The sequence below is a fragment of the Cherax quadricarinatus genome, chromosome 51, assembly GCF_038502225.1.
Source record: "Cherax quadricarinatus isolate ZL_2023a chromosome 51, ASM3850222v1, whole genome shotgun sequence".
Lineage (NCBI taxonomy): Eukaryota > Metazoa > Arthropoda > Malacostraca > Decapoda > Parastacidae > Cherax > Cherax quadricarinatus.
Window position 1 is genome coordinate 7,724,791 of NC_091342.1, and position 17,812 is coordinate 7,742,602.

Genomic DNA, 17,812 nt, shown 5'->3' on the forward strand with positions numbered 1-17,812 from the left:
ACGCGATGCCATCATAAGGTGTGGGTCCACTGTATAATTATCAAATTATTTTGGTAGTTTACTAGCCTCTTATTTTTACAGTAGTTCCCTATTACATGTTATGTTTTTCGGTTTCTTTGTACCATATATGTACTAATCTAATGGAGGTTAGGCAAGGTTTGTCAGGAAACAGGACAAGAGTTTCCTGACATGGGTCTTAGATGATGACCCGCTGTTTGAGCTTCCAGTCATCTGACCGAGGCCTTCCGCTGGCTTACTGATCTACCCCTTTAAAAATTATGGTCTAATGGAACCTCATGGTAGTGTTTGAAGAGTCAATACAACAGAGCCATTGGTGAAAGCATTCTGCACTCTAGAAACTTGCCTCTGAAAAAAACAGGTAGGTTTACCCAAGGTCATGATAAATTCTTCCAGGTCTAAATGTTGAAAACAAGTAAGTACAATATTTACAATGACTACTGTTTAAGTGGGAGTGCCTTGATACTGGTAAAGAGCTCTTGATCCAAAGAATTGTAGCTACTTTCCCATTCCTTTGGTCAAACCTGATTACCTCCTGTTCCCCAAATATTGTATAACCTCCCATGAGTTTAGTGCTTAACCCTTAAACTGTCCAAACGTGGATATACGTTGACGTGCGGCAGGCTCCAAACGTAGATCTACATTTTTTACATGGTTTCAAATGGGGAAAATCATTCATTCATTCATTAATGATTTGCCGGTACTTCCGGCCCGGGTCTTCTCCAGATGGCCACCCGGCACTGGGGGAAAATCAAGGTCCGAGCGCTACGCACGTGAACGTAGATCTACGTTTGGACAGTTTAAAGGTTAAAGAATATAATACAGGCAGGTCCTGCTTATACAGCAGGTTAGGTTTCAGGCTACTGCCGTAAAGTGAAACAGCGCAGGGGGAAAGAGGCTTTTTTTTTTTTTTTTTTTTTAACTTTCAAATGCATATAAAAGCTTGAAAACATGTTTACACTATCATATATTAAATGAGCAATATAGCTAGGCCTAAAAAATGAATACACATTACACCCATTACTTACCTGAAAATATTTTTTGTCCTTAGCTTGTAGGGAGTGGTGAATATATTTATTGTAGGATGTCTGAATAAATGAAGAATGGGTATAATTGAAAACCACTGTATTAGCAAACTGCTGTAAAGTGGAGCCTGCCTATAATACAATAAAACTTATTTCTATTATCACATTACTTTTCAAACAGTAAACACAGGTTATTTCTTGTACACCTGTATAAGGATACTTTAACCCTTTGACTGTTGCAAGCCCCGTTCTGAAACTCATTCTATGTCGAAAAATTTTTGGGAAAAAAAAAAAAATTTCTTATGAAATAATAGAGAATCTTTTCCCGATGGTAATGACACCAAAAGTATGAAATTTGATGAAAAACTTATGGAATTACACTCCCATGAAGTTAGCGACCTCTGCGATATATAGGCATCGGCGATTTCACCGACTTTGAGCCCTGTTTTCAGCCAATTCCATTGTTCCAGTCGACCAAACTCATAGCTATTTCTTTAGAACTCCATTTTTTCTATCACCTGAGTACAAGAAACCGCCCATTTACTGATTTCAACTACCTAATAGTGTTCAGAAATTGGCAATTTGGCCAATTTCACACAAAATAAAAAAGACACCAGTTTCAAAATAGGGTCCAGAATAAACAATGCAGACATTCTTGTCACTAAAATGACATATCCTCTGTTCATTAGTCACGTCTCTAGGCCCCTCTTATATTACTCTTGCTTTCTATTTTTATTTTTTATTCACACAAAAAATAGAAGATTTACTGCTATGCAGACTACTACATTATTGTATAAATGGTATAAATATCAGTGCAGTAGTGAAAGAATATTAGACTCCTCAGTTGATGGGTATTGGACGTGTGGTGTAATTTGCTTACTCTTGAACACTGGTAAAAATCAAACATTTCCGCTACTTTGAGCTCAATTTCAAGGTCGTTTTCATCGTGAAACTAATCATAATCATCGCTATTTCTGTAATATGTTTTCCACTCTATCAAATGAGACCAAGAAAACGAAAATATACCCATAAATAATATACGAAAATACACCTCAAAGTAGGCGTTTCAATCCAAAAACAGTCGGAGTTTTTTTTTCTCATTATGCACTGCATGCTTCAGGATTTTTTTTTATACCACACAGACCCATTCTCTCACATGTGGGCCTACCAGCTTTCCCCTGCTTGATTTGAAGCCGCTAGAATTATTGAGTATATATACGTCCGAAACAGTGGCTCATAAGACGTATATATATGACCAAAACAGCCGAAGGGTTAAAATGACACATCTTATTGTATATATACTATTTATTTGTTCAACCATGAAGACTGGAATTCACTCAATATACAAGAATGATGATAATAAATCTGCAGGGAGTAAGGCATGCCCTAAATACATGCACATGGGTGAAAACTTCACTGCATTACATCTTTAAATACATATGTATAAGAATTACATTAAAAGGGTCTAGTTCCTGTTAGCTTTGGTTAGAAAAATTCAATTTTTTTTGTACTATACCCATATGTCACAACAAAGAATGTAAAAAAAAAAATATTCATCCGTTAAGCAGAACTAACCACTATATACAAAATTTTACCCATGCTCTCCAAATTCACAGTTGTGGCATTCTTTATAATTTGTTTACACACAATGTCGAGCAAACCATTACAAAAAAAAAAAAAAAACACAGACACAGCAATTGAGTCTGGCTTCGTTCTCCTTAACTGGTGAATAGTTTTGAACTATACTGTACTTAGCAATCTCCAGTGTTAATTTATCAAATGCGAGGTACGAGAGTTGTGGACTAAAACATTTTACATCGATAAAGTACAGCAGTCACTCATGGGCAGCACTATAGTAATAACATTTATTAATATATCTTAACAGTCAGAGAGCATCCAATATGCACAACTGATAATCACTATTAAGGTCTTACCGCATGTATATAGATATATATTTTTCTTAACTCTTAACGACTATCTCCCACCAAGGCAGGGTGATCCAAAGAAGAAAACACTTTTGTCAACATTCACTCAGTTGCTGTCTTTCCAAAAGTGGGCCACCAGCAGCAATAGCCTGGTTGACCAATCAAGCACCAGACGAGTCTGGCCCATGGCCAGGCTCTGGGAGTAGATAAACTCTGAACTCATTAAAGGTAAGGAAAATTATCCCACTGACTGCAACATACTCTCACATAGTTCACAGTGCAGGCACTGCGCTCTTCACCTCCAGGATTCAAGGCCAGCTAACCGATTTCCCTGAATCATTTTATTAAAATTACCCTTCTCACACCCCAATAGCACATCAATTAAAAACCACTTGTCTCCATTCACTTCTGTCTAACACTCACACAAGCCTGCTGGATGATCAAATCAGTAAAGCTCCAAGCATCTTGCAATCCCTACCTTTAACTATTCCCAAGACCCCTTTGCCCTCCTACCTTCTACATGAATTATACTCTACACCCTCTTTTTCAACCTATCCCTGTCCATCCTCTCTACATGCCAAAACCCCCCAAACAACCCCCCCTCAGTTCTCAATTAAACCCTTGGTCACCCCACATCATTTAATTTCTATGCTCTGAATTTTCTTTGATACATCACATATTGTGCAAGAAAGGTATAAAATACCGACAATATGAAAGTTAAAACACATGTGCAACATCTCCTCCACCACGATGCTGTGAACACTAACTCCAAGGCCGAGGGACTGATTACCTCATCTTTTGTATATAGTTCTACTGTCTTCCTATTATGTCCTAGAATCTGTATTGATAAAGCCACTGGATGGCGAAACGTCTACAATAAAGATATCCAGATGTTGCACATGTGTCTTAACTTTCACATCACATATTGCTCTCAAACATGACATCTTCACTGCCTCTGGCCTCCTTTTTGCTGTTACATTCAAGATCCATGCCTCACACCCATATAAAAGTGTTGGTACCCCTAATACATATCCATATACTGGTACTATCGAAGTATCATTTTAAGGGAGAAAGGGTATGATAAGCAAAAATGAAGTAAAGCATAATTGCAGAATCATCAATTTTTCCATAACATTTTAATTATAAAAATGTACACAACACCTCAGATAACAATCATGAAGTTTACACTGTGAAATTATAGTTAGTAAACAAACTCATACAATATACAGTACATTCAACACTTCTTTGATAGTGAAGATGAGCACAAATGTAAACCAAACTGTATACTGAGTAGTTGGCATTTCATCATTTAAGTTAACGCAGATGCTATTCTGATAGTTAAATGATGAGAATTAGTTTTAAAAACCATACTTACAGAAAACTTACCAATTAATATAAATAACTACCAATTTATTAAATTATGGTAAAAGCCATTTTATTAATCTTACATTCAAGTTAACCCTTAAACGGTCCAAACGTATACAGGAAGGCCCCACTTATACGGCTGGTTAGGTTCCAGGCTACCGCCGTAAAGTGGAACACCCTTTTTTTCCACTTACAAATGCATACAAACACTAGATAACAAGTTTACACTAACATATATTAAGTTAGCAATAGAACCAGGCATCAAAAAACAATAAAAAAGTACAATACACACATAGTGCACTCATTACTTACCTTAAAATATTTATAGTCTTAATCTAGGGTGAGACAAGTAGTATTTATTGTAAGAAATCAAGTGTGGTATATATGGTAGTCAGCCAGGCTACCATACCAGGCCACCCCACCCACACATACAATTCTATGATATTTAAGCATCCCAGAGCGATAAAATGTATATACAGTTCACTCATTACTTACCTTAAAATATTTGTAGTCTTAATGTAAGGTCAGGAGTAAGTAAATGAGATAAAACGAATAAATGAGAGAGAGAAAGAATGAGTGCATGAGAGAGGACAGGCGCAGAGTTATGTAAACAAACCAGGCGAAGGTAAGTTTTGTAAACAAAGTGTACACGTCTGGTTTGTGTATAAATTACATTGTGTACAGGTTGTCTCTACATTGATACGGTAGAATAAATAAAGAAGAACACTCCCATTCTCATGTAACATCATTTTGAGAAGAAATGATGCTCTGAGTGAAGGCAATGGAAATAAGTCACTGACTTTTTTGGGTTATCCTAGGTTCTCTACACATATGTTGTTATGTATGATAATCTATGTAACTGTATTTGTGTATACCTAAATAAACTTACTTACATACATACGAAAGGAATAATTTTCTACAGTTACCCCCAGTAACACATTTTCTCTTATGTTAGATTAGAGAAAATGTTATTCTTGGCATCACTTGTACAAGTTATCTGGCTACCACATCTCATATTTATGTTTATTTATTCTATTGTAGGGTGTATTTATCATCTTTTTATGTTATGTATCATGTTTATTATATAATTTTGAAAAAAATATCATGGATGGATTAATGAAAATGTGTATATTAACATAATATACAACATTTAATAAGGCTCGGTGATTATTATTATTATTATTATTAGCATTTCTAATATGGCGTCACTTGTGCAAGTCGTCTGCTACCACATCTCATATTTATGTTTATTTATTCTATTGTGGGGTGTATTTATCATCTTTTTATGTTATGTATCGTGTTTATTATATAATTTTGAAAAAATATCATAGATGGATTAATGAAAATGTGTATTTAACGTAATATACGACATTTAAATGAGACGATGATTATTATTATCATTACTAATATGACGTCTGGAGACATAAGACACTCTTACTGATTTTAATGTGTACCTGCATGCCAGCACAGTATGTAAGTTTATTTAAGTACAGGTATACATAAGTATAATTATCAGAGTATATATAAAATATGAAATAACTTTTAAAAACATTTGAAATTTTGGAGTTTCCAGACAAAATGGAGAGACTTAGTGCTTACTGAGCTCACGAAGAATGTAAACAAACAAGGTGGGGCGCGGTGACCGTATTAGAAAGTCAGGTGGGGGAGCCGTATAGCGAGTTTTGGTCATAATTTGAAATGACCGTATTAGCGGAACGCCGTAAAGTGAAACGCCATAAAGCGGGGCCTTCCTGTATATACGTTCTCTCGTGTAGCGCCCTAAACGTACAGTATATACATATACGTTTTCTTTGTCATTCATTCAACATTGCCACGATAAGCCTGAGTCGCCTAGACATGAGAGAATGGGTGTGCACACTCACCGTGCGCCATATTAAAAAAATTGGGGACGCCTGGGTACCATATGCTCTTTTTTCCTATTAATTTTTTTTTTCCAAAAAAATTTGGGGCGCTACGCGAGTGAACATATATATACGTTTGGACCGTTTAAGGGTTAACATACTATAAGAAGGAATATGGTTTGTACCACAATATAAATATTTTTACATTTATTTTACAGTGTACTTTGGTAATGTACATTTTAATCCTTTCAAGAGAGTTCTGCAACAGTTTGATGGTCACCTAGGGTAAGCTCTTAGCTTGCCCTAAAATTTTATTATTTTTGCAGTATTGCAACTGTATTTACAGAACTATTAAATTTAATTATCATTAATTTGTAATCAAAAGTTAAAACCTATTGTTTTCACTTTGTTATCTACATGAAACACAACTGTAATCAAGCTTAATTCTCTTGACAAGTGGAGATACATTGCCCTATTATCATAAATTTGCTTTGCTATTTAATGTTCTCAAATTCTTTTTGGCAACCAAATATCACTACCTCATAACCACTTAATGTAATGTTCGCAGCATCTTTAACCCTTAAACTGTCCAAACAGATCTATGTTCGCATGCGTAGTGCTCCAAAAGCAGATCTACGTTTTTTTACATATTTTCAAATATAACAAAAAAAAAATTAGATCAAAGTTTTTTTTACACTTTTCAAATGTAAAAAAAAAAACAAAAAGATCTATTTTTTTTTACATACTGTACTTTCAAATGTTGAAAAAAATGTAGATCTGCATTTGGACAGTTTAAGGGTTAAAGTATGAAAGAACCAACTCATACAGCCACATTAAACACTATATTGTTAGCCACCTCCAATGATACATACAAATAACCTACACTTAGGAGAGGGAAAGTAATGATATTCTGGTCCAACTTCAACCATCCTCTTATTTCCACCCCCTCTTGCTTGTATCAAGGGAACTTTTAACCAGAAACTTTTGATTAATGCAGCACTGTATGACCCTTGTGGGTTTAGCACTTGGCTTTTATTATAATAATAATTGATTCTAATCGGTCCTCCTGACTGATTTTGTTTTTATTTCCATGTTATCTGTTCTTCTCAACCTTATTTCTATGGGTTTCCTAAAACTCAAACTTGGCATCCCTCTACAGTCCATTTCCTTTGGAGGTTCTGTCTTATCTTGTTGCATCTTGGCTGGCCAAAACTTGCTCCTTCTCTTGGTTCTTTTTCTCCTGCTCACTCTGCCACATCCAACCTGTAGGATGCTAAGTCTTGACATTGAGTCCCACTAATGTTCCTCTTGACAATGTTATCAGTGTTCTCAGACAAAGCCAATGAAAGGCTATTTCATCTCTATACCCACTGATGTCTTGATTTCATTTGCCTTTATGTGAACTCAGACACTCTTTTCCTTTAAAGGTAAATTTTATTACCAAACCTTTGATGTTGAGCTCTCCCTCTATTTCCAAAACAGTGTCATTGCTTTCCTCTCTCCTAATTGTCGGTTATTCATTATTTTTCCAGCCACAGCAGTGCAAATTTTTATTTTTTTTTAATGCTATCATATAACTGCATATTACTTGTACAGTACAACATTTACAATCTGAAAGAAAATATCTGTTTTAGCCACACACGGTTTATATGGATTTTTTTTTTCAACATGTCGGCCATCTCCTACTGAGGAAGGGTGATCCAAAAATGAAGAAACACTTTCACCATCATTCACACATAATCACCGTTATGCAGAGGTGCCCAGATACAACAGTTTAGATGTCACTCCAAACAGCCAATATCCCAAACCCCTCCCTTAAAGTGCAGGCATTGTACTTCCCACCTCCAGGACTCAAGTCCGGCTAACCGGTTTCCCTGAATCTCTTCACAGAATATTACCCTGCTCACACTCCAACACTTCATCAGGTCCCAAAAACCATTCATCTCCATTCACTCCTATCTAACATGCTCACACTTGCCTGCTGTATGTCCAGAACCCTTGCATACACAACCTCTTTTACCCCCTCCCTCCATGCTTTCCTAGGATGACCCCTACCCCTCCACTGCAGATCTATATACCCTCCAAGTCATTCTATTAATTTTTTTTTTTTTTTTCAACAAGTCGGCCGTCTCCCACCGAGGCAGGGTGACCCAAAAAAAAGAAAAAATCCCCAAAAAGAAAATACTTTCATCATTCAACACTTTCACCACAATTGCACATTATCACTGTTTTTGCAGAGGTGCTCAGAATACAACAGTTTAGAAGCATACACATATAAAGATACACAACATATCCCTCCAAACTGCCAATATCCCAAACCCCTCCTTTAAAGTGCAGGCATTGTACTTCCCATTTCCAGGACTCAAGTTCGACTATATGAAAATAACCGGTTTCCCTGAATCCCTTCACTAAATATTACCCTGCTCACACTCCAACAGATCGTCAGGTCCCAAGTACCATTCGTCTCCATTCACTCCTATCTAACACGCTCACGCACGCTTGCTGGAAGTCCAAGCCCCTTGCCCACAAAACCTCCTTTACCCCCTCTCTCCAACCCTTTCGAGGACGACCCCTACCCCGCCTTCCTTCCCCTATAGATTTATATGCTTTCCATGTCATTCTACTTTGATCCATTCTCTCTAAATGACCAAACCACCTCAACAACCCCTCTTCTGCCCTCTGACTAATACTTTTATTAACTCCACACCTTTTCCTAATATCCACACTCCGAATTTTCTGCATAATATTTACATCACACATTGCCCTTAAACAGGACATCTCCACTGCCTCCAACCGTCTCCTCGCTGCTGCATTTACCACCCAAGCTTCACACCCATATAAGAGTGTTGGTACTACTATACTTTCATACATTCCCTTCTTTGCCTCCATAGATAACGTTTTTTGACTCCACATATACCTCAAAACACCACTCACCTTTTTTCCCTCATCAATTCTATGATTAACCTCATCCTTCATAAATCCATCCGCCGACACGTCAACTCCCAAGTATCTGAAAACATTCACTTCTTCCATACTCCTCCTCCCCAATTTGATATCCAATTTTTCTTTATCTAAATCATTTGACACCCTCATCACCTTACTCTTTTCTCTCATCCACTAACCTTTGCAATTTTTCTTTAGAATCTCCCATAAGCACAGTATCATCAGCAAAAAGTAACTGTGTCAATTCCCATTTTGAATTTGATTCCCCAAAATTTAATCCCACCCCTCTCCCGAACACCCTAGCATTTACTTCCTTTACAACCCCATCTATAAATATATTAAACAACCATGGTGACATTACACATCCCTGTCTAAGACCTACTTTTACCGGGAAGTAGTCTCCCTCTCTTCTACACACCCTAACCTGAGCCTCACTATCCTCATAAAAACTCTTTACAGCATTTAATAACTTACCACCTATTCCATATACTTGCAACATCTGCCACATTGCTCCTCTATCCACTCTATCATATGCCTTTTCTAAATCCATAAATGCAATAAAAACTTACCTACCTTTATCTAAATACTGTTCACATATATGCTTTAATGTAAACACTTGATCTACACATCCCCTACCCACTCTGAAACCTCCTTGCTCATCCGCAATCCTACATTCTGTCTTACCTCTAATTCTTTCAATTATAACCCTACCGTACACTTTTCCTGGTATACTCAGTAAACTTATTCCTCTATAATTTTTACAGTCTCTTTTGTCCCCTTTCCCTTTATATAAAGGGACTATACATGCTCTCCGCCAATCCCTAGGTACCTTCCCCTCTTTCATACATTTATTAAACAAAAGTACCAACCACTCCAACACTATATCCCCCCCTGCTTTTAACATTTCTGTCATGATTCCATCAGTTCCAGCTGCTTTACCCCCTTTCATTTTACGTAATGCCTCACGTACCTCCCCCACACTTACATTCTGCTCCTCTTCACTCCTAAAAGATGGTATACCTCCCTGACCAGTGCTTGAAATTACTGCCTCTGTTTCTTCCTTAACATTTAATATTATAATATTAATATTTTAATATTATAATATTTAATATTAATATATATATATATATATATATATATATATATATATATATATATATATATATATATATATAAATATATATATATATATATATATATATTATTATTTTTTTTATTATCACACCGGCCGATTCCCACCAAGGCAGGGTGGCCCGAAAAAGAAAAACTTTCACCATCATTCACTCCATCACTGTCTTGCCAGAAGGGTGCTTTACACTACAGTTTTTAAACTGCAACATTAACACCCCTCCTTCAGAGTGCAGGCACTGTACTTCCCATCTCCAGGACTCAAGTCCGGCCTGCCGGTTTCCCTGAATCCCTTCATAAATGTTACTTTGCTCACACTCCAACAGCACGTCAAGTATTAAAAACCATTTGTCTCCATTCACTCCTATCAAACACGCTCACGCATGCCTGCTGGAAGTCCAAGCCCCTCGCACACAAAACCTCCTTTACCCCCTCCCTCCAACCCTTCCTAGGCCGACCCCTACCCCGCCTTCCTTCCACTACAGACTGATACACTCTTGAAGTCATTCTGTTTCGCTCCATTCTCTCTACATGTCCGAACCACCTCAACAACCCTTCCTCAGCCCTCTGGACAACAGTTTTGGTAATCCCGCACCTCCTCCTAACTTCCAAACTACGAATTCTCTGCATTATATTCACACCACACATTGCCCTCAGACATGACATCTCCACTGCCTCCAGCCTTCTCCTCGCTGCAACATTCATCACCCACGCTTCACACCCATATAAGAGCGTTGGTAAAACTATACTCTCATACATTCCCCTCTTTGCCTCCAAGGACAAAGTTCTTTGTCTCCACAGACAAAGTTTATTTTGATCCCTGGCTTAGGGATCCAAGTATTCTTAACTGGTGGTGTACTGGTGAAATGCAGCCTTAATTTATGATCTTTTTGTACCCATTATGTTTTAAATCTAACGTACCAAAATGTTTGTCACATTTAATACTTGTAATGCTGTCAACCTAAAATACTTTACTACCTTCCTTTAATATAAAATTGATTTCTTCAATTTTTCATTACACTGGCAGTCACAGTATTATTTATGTTTTAAATGCTCTCCATTCCCACAGGCACTGTATGATCCCTACAGGATTCAGCATTCTTCCCTCCCCCCCTCCCATGAATGTAATAATAATGATCAGCTGGGCTGTGGTTTGTATGTTGGACTATATGTAGCCTGCACTAACAACCTGGATGATCAGGCCCTGAACCACCAGGAGGCCTGGTCAAGAACTGGGCCGTGGGGGCATTAAGTCCCTGAACACCCTCCAGGTAATTAAATAATTTTTAAACAGCTTAAGAAAGTGCATCATGCCTGTAATTCTGAGGTAGGCTCTGATAATCAAATTCACAAATTTGTCATTATTCCCTTGACACACATTCACCAATTTATATAACTGGCCAACTGACAGTGAATAGCCAGGTCAACAGCTGGTATCTGATCAACTGGTATCAATGAACTGTGCTAGATATACAGTGGAACCTCAATTTACGAGTGCCCCAACATACGAGTTTTTCAAGATACGAGCTGTCGGTTGGTCGATTTTTTGCTCTGATTTACGTGCCAAAATCCAAGTTACGAGTGAACTTCCCCCTCAACCCACAAGCTGCACACCTCACTTGTGTTCATCTATGATTTCATGCTTTAATTCCATGGACATCATCCTCTTTTTCTTCTCAGCACTGTCCTTTACACTTACTTTCTTAGGACCCATGGTTAGAAAAAAGAAATTTGGCAAAATAACTGTACTAAATGCAAGCAAAACATGAGAAATGCTTCCACGGTGAGGTGAACAATGCACTGCGTCAACTAGTGGTGGCGTTCTGGAGCTCATTATTATTATTATTATTATTATAATTATTATTGATTATTATTTTTTTTTCAACAAACCGGCCATATCCCACCAAGGCTGGGTGGCCCAAAAAGAAAAATGAAAGTTTCTCTTTTTAAATTTAGTGATTTATACAGGAGAAGGGGTTACTAGCCCCTTGATGATTATTATTATTAGTATTAATTTAGGGAACTGGAGCAGAGATCCAATTCCCTAGATCAAGAGCCCCTCACCAGCATCAAGAAACCTAGATGCTGGTGAGGGTCTCTTCATCTAAGGAATTGGATCTGTGCTCCAGTTCCCTAAATTAACAATAATAATAATAATAATAATAATAATAATAATGAGGAGCTTCAGAACGCCACCACTAGTTAGCGCAGTGCACTGTTTACCTCGCCATAGAAGCATTTCTCGTGTTTTGCTTGTGTTTTGTACAGTTTTGCCAAATTTCTTTTTTCTAACCATGAGCCCTAAGAAAGTAAGTACAAAGGACAGTGCTGAGAAGAAAAAGAGGCTAATGTCCATTGAATTAAAGCATGAAATCATAGATGAACACGAGCGAGGTGCGCGGGTTGTGTTGTGGAGTTTGCAAGGCAGTACAAGTGTAGTACTTCTACTACGCTGGTACTGCCTCGCATTAAGAATGTAGCAATTAAGTTCAGCGATAAAGTGTAGCAAGTAGCCTATCCATTCCACCCTCCACCAGCATACGTATACTTTCTAAAACCAGTTTATTTCTTTACATTCTCTATTATGTTTTAATACAATATTTCTTATTTATAAATACTACATTGTTTCAGTGTTTCCCTTATGAAACTAGTGATCTACTGCAGTTAGCCTCACAAACACTCCGTTTTCAGAAGGGGAAGTTATGGTCAGTACGGGAGCGGGAGGCGCCACCACCACTCGTCATTCATTCTAGAGTATATATCATGTTTCTATGTTGTTTACATTGTTTATTATGTCATATTAGATCAACTGTGATAGATAAGCCGTAGAATTGATATCAGCGTTAAGTTGAAGTACAGTGGAACCTCTACTTGCGAGCGTGTCCACGTGCGAGTTTTTCCAAATACAGTGGTCCCTCGTTTTTCGTAATTAATCCGTTCCTGGAGGAGCTACTATAAACGAAATTTACGATTTGCGAATCAATTTTCCCCATAAGAAATAATGTAAATACAATTAATCCGTTCCTGACACCCAGAAGTATTAAAACAAAAAAATTTTTTACATGAAATATACATGTAGTACATAAACAATACAATGGGAAATGATGAATGAAACATTAACAGCGTAACACTTACCTTTATTGGAGATTCTCTTCTTAGCGTATGGGAGACTGGAGGAGGAGAGAGATTGGATTGTTTACAGTTTGGAAGGGGAATCCCCTTCCAGCAACACCTCATGTACCAATTGCTTCTCTTCTCTGTTTCTTAATGCCACTAGGACCACCTTGAGTCACTCTAGTCCTGTCTCGCAAAGTAACTGTGGAGAGAGCTCTGTTTCTGGTGTCTCTTTAACACTTCCCTAAAATGGCCCAAGACTTTGTCACTGTACATATTTCTCACCTTTTTTATCACAGGCTTGGCACTAGGAGCTTTCTTTGGAGCCATGTTAGTTTATTTAGTACTTGCAAGCACTAAAATGAGTGGAATATTATGAAATATTTCGTAGGAGCACTTGAGGGGACCTTCACTCACTGTTAAACAATGCCAGACTTGCTGGGTAGGGAGGCCGCCTTGGCTCACACCGTGCATACACGTCCCGGACGAACTACTATTCGCGAGTCAACCTATGAAAAGCGAGTCCATGTTTATACGAAAATACCCCTATGATTGGTGAAATTTACGATTGCCGAGAACTACGAAAAGCGAGGGACCACTGTACAAGCAGTCGATGGGTCGATTTTTTGCTTCCATACGCGAGCAAAATTTCCATAAGCGAGCAGACCTCAAGGTAGGTTCCTTGACACTGGTGAGGGACTCTTGCTTTTGATCTCGGGAATTGCATCTCATTTGTTTGTTGGACTATCTTATTGAAACTTGGGCAATGTATGATGGAAAGATGCTTCTTAACATACACCAAATTATTATTATAATCAAAAAGAAGCGCTAAGCCACAAGGGCCATACAGCGCTGCAGGGCAGGAAGGAAGCAAGGGCATCAGGTGGCAAAAGGGAGGTGGATGAGTAATAGGTTACGGATAACAGCGGAGCAGTGGATGGTGAAAGGGTAAAGGGCAGCAAGAGACTGAGCTAGAAAGGGCTGAGGGGAGTGCGTAAGGTATCATCATCAGAGTTTGTGGAGTAAATCAGTCGTTGTCAAGAAGTCAATGAGAGAGTCAGGATTAAAGGAGGGTCCATCAGCAAGAAGGGAAGGTAAAGAGAGAGTAGTAGAACGAAGACGGCGTTGGAGGTAAATTCTGCGTGCTCGTTGATAGAGAGGGCAGTCTAACAGAATGTGGCTAATCGATACTGGAACTTGACACTGCTCACAAAGAGGTACAGGGTGCCTCTCCATGAGATACCCGTGAGTAAGACGAGTGTGGCCAATGCGAAGATGGGAGAGAGTGGTCTCCCAACCACGGTACTGATGACAAGAAGACGGCCAGTAACCTATGCTCAGTTTAATAGAATGAAGTTTGTTACCAAGCAGAGTTGACCAACGTTGTTGCCAACGGGCACGAAGGTGGGCAGCTATTGTAGCAAAATAGTCCAGAAATGGAACACCAGTATAGGAAATTGGTAGGTCATGTACTGCTGACCGCACAGCAGTGTCTGCCTGTTCATTACCCTGTACGTCGACATGACCAGGGACCCAACAAAAAATAATATCTTTATGCTTCGTAGAGATACGGCGTAGCCAAAGTTGGATACGGAGAACTAGGGGGTGAGATGTATCAAATTTTCGTATAGCCTGTAGAGCACTAAAGGAGTCAGACTACCGCAAATGATGACACAGGCATAGATGCGATACGAATAAGTGCTGCAAGAATGGCATACAGTTCAGCAGTAAAAATGCTAGCCGAAGATAGTAAATGCCCCCGCACGACACTGTCCGGAAACACTGCTGCAAATCCGACGCCGTCTGAAGACTTAGAGCCATCTGTGTACACAGCGGTGGCATGAGAATGGGAGTGCAAGTGATCAAGAAAAAGACAGCGGGAAGCCACCGTAGGCAGTTGAGCTTTCGAGCAAGGGAGTGAGAAAGAACAGACCCGAACAGCTGGAACTTCCCAGGGGGGTAGGGAAAAGTGAGATGCTACATGAACATAAAGGTGGTAACTGAAGGGAAGACAAGAGTGAATGTAGGCGAAGAGAAAAGGGACGGAGCAAACAGGGGCGGCGAACGAATAAAGAATGTCTACTAATATCGGTGACCATTCTATAAATGGAAGGATTGTGGAGATCGTGAGAGAGTACATCATAGCGAAGGCAATGGGCATCACGGCGATCAGACAAGGATGGAACATTCGCTTTTGCATAGAGGCTCTCAACAGGGGAAGAGCAAAAAGCACCAAGGCACAAACGTAATCCTTGGTGATGGATAGAGTTAAGGCTAGAGAGAGTAGCAGGAGAGGCCGCGGAATAAATCTGGTCACCATAATCGAGTTTCGATAAAACGAGGGCTGAATGTAGGCGAAGCAGAGTTCAACGATCAGCTAACCAGGAAAGATGAGAAAGTGTTTTAAGAAGGTTTAGCCGGCTGTGACAAGTTGCCTTCAGAGAGGTAATGTGAGGTTTCCAGGATAACCTACGGTCAAAGAGAAGGCCTAGAAACCTGACTGTATCACGTTCGGGGATACGGGAGCCATAGAGATACAAAGGATGATCGGAGATAACAGAGCGTCTAGTGAAAGTAATTTGGTGAGTTTTGGTACTTGAAAATTTAAACCCATGCGTGGTGGCCCAAGTGGAAACACGGTCGACCGCATGCTGGAGAGAAACTGCAATAAGATGACAGTCAGCGCCTGCACAAGCAATAGTGAAGTCATCAACATAGAGTGATGACCAAATATTGGGTGGAAGAACAGAGGCCAAATCATTTATAGCAAGGAGAAAAAGTGTTGTGCTTAGAACACATCCCTGAGGGACACCTTCAGCTTGGACGAAGTCCGGGGAAAGAACATTATTGACTCGAACACGGAAATGTCTGTCAGTTAAAAAGTTCTTAAGGAAGGATGGTAGATTGCCTCGGAGGCCTAAGGAATGGGCCTGGGCCAAAATATTATACCTCTAAGTTGTGTCATATGCCTTCTCAAGGTCAAAAAATATGGCAATAACTGAGTGATTATTCGCAAAGGCATTACGAACATACGTATCCAAGCGTAGTAAGGGGTCTATGGTAGAACGACCCTTACGAAAGCCATATTGACTAGCGGAGAGACTGTTGTGCGTCTCTAAATACCACATTAAACGTCGATTTACGAGACGTTCCATCACTTTGCAAACTGCACTATTAGAGAGATGGGACGATAGTGGGAGGCATCATGTCCTGTAGTACCCGGTTTGCGGAAAGGGAGAACAATGGCAGATTTCCACAGCTGGGGAAGAACTCCTTGTGCCCAAATAAGATTGAAGAGGTGTAAGAGGACTACAAGGGCTGACCGATGTAAATGTTGTAACATACGAATATGAATGTCGTCAGGCCCAGCTGCCGATGGCCGGCAAGCTGAGAGCGTTGCCTCTAGTTCTTGAAGTGTAAAAGGCACATTATACTGTTCTTCTCTGAGAGAAGAAAAGTCCAAGGGTACTAACTCTCTGGCAGACTTTGAGGAAAGAAACGAGGGGCATAGATGGAGCCCTTGGGAAATACGGACCAGATGTGTGCCAAGTTCAATGGCAACGTCGAGAGGGTTTGCTACATCAACACCAGTGACCCGTAGAACAGGAGCCGGGTCAGGAGAGTATTTACCACTCAATTTCCTCACTTTTTTCCAGACTGCACTCATAGAAGAAGCAGAGGTGATGGTGGAAACAGTCTCGCCAACAAGTGCGTTTAGCTTCACGGATGACACGGCGAGCGATCGCACGCTTCTGCTTAAAATCAACAAGTCTCTCAGCGGTTCTATTGTACCGGTACCTGCCCCATGCAGCGCATTTCAAACGTACTGCACGAGCACAAGCAGGATTATTATTATTATTATTATAATCAAAAAGAAGCGCTAAGCCACAAGGACTATACAGCGCTGCAGGGCAGGAAGGGAGCGAGGGCATCAGGTAGCAAAAGGGAGATGGATGAGTAATAGGTTACGGATAACAGCGGGGTAGTGGATGGTGAAAGGGTAAAGGGCAGCAAGAGACTGAACTAGAAAGGGCTGAGGGGAGTGCGAAAAGTATCATCAGAGTTTGTGGAGTAAATCAGTCGTTGTCAAGAAGTCAATGAGAGAGTCAGGATTAAAGGAGGGTCCATCAGCAAGAAGGGAAGGTAAAGAGAGAGTAGTAGAACGAAGACGACGTTGGAGGTAAATTCTGCGTGCTCGTTGATAGAGAGGGCAGTCTAACAGAATGTGGCTAATCGATACTGGAACTTGACACTGCTCACAGAGAGGAACAGGGTGCCTCTCCATGAGATACCCATGAGTAAGACGAGTGTGGCCAATGCGAAGGCGGGAGAGAGTGGTCTCCCAACCTCGGCACTGATGACAAGAAGACGGCCAGTAACCTATGCTCGGTTTAATAGAATGAAGTTTGTTACCGAGCAGAGTTGACCAACG

At 39.6% G+C, this 17,812-nt stretch overlaps 1 protein-coding gene across 1 annotated transcript in view; it reads right to left on the reverse strand.

Annotated features, from left to right (window-relative positions):
- Nucleotides 1-2,721: 2,721 nt before the first annotated feature.
- Nucleotides 2,722-17,812, reverse strand: part of LOC128694560 (synaptic vesicular amine transporter) — a 70,495-nt gene continuing 55,404 nt past the window's right edge. The window contains exon 12 of the mRNA XM_070095776.1: nucleotides 2,722-7,458. The gene's annotated coding sequence lies outside the window, so the exon portion shown is untranslated. The remainder of the gene's footprint in view (nucleotides 7,459-17,812) is intronic.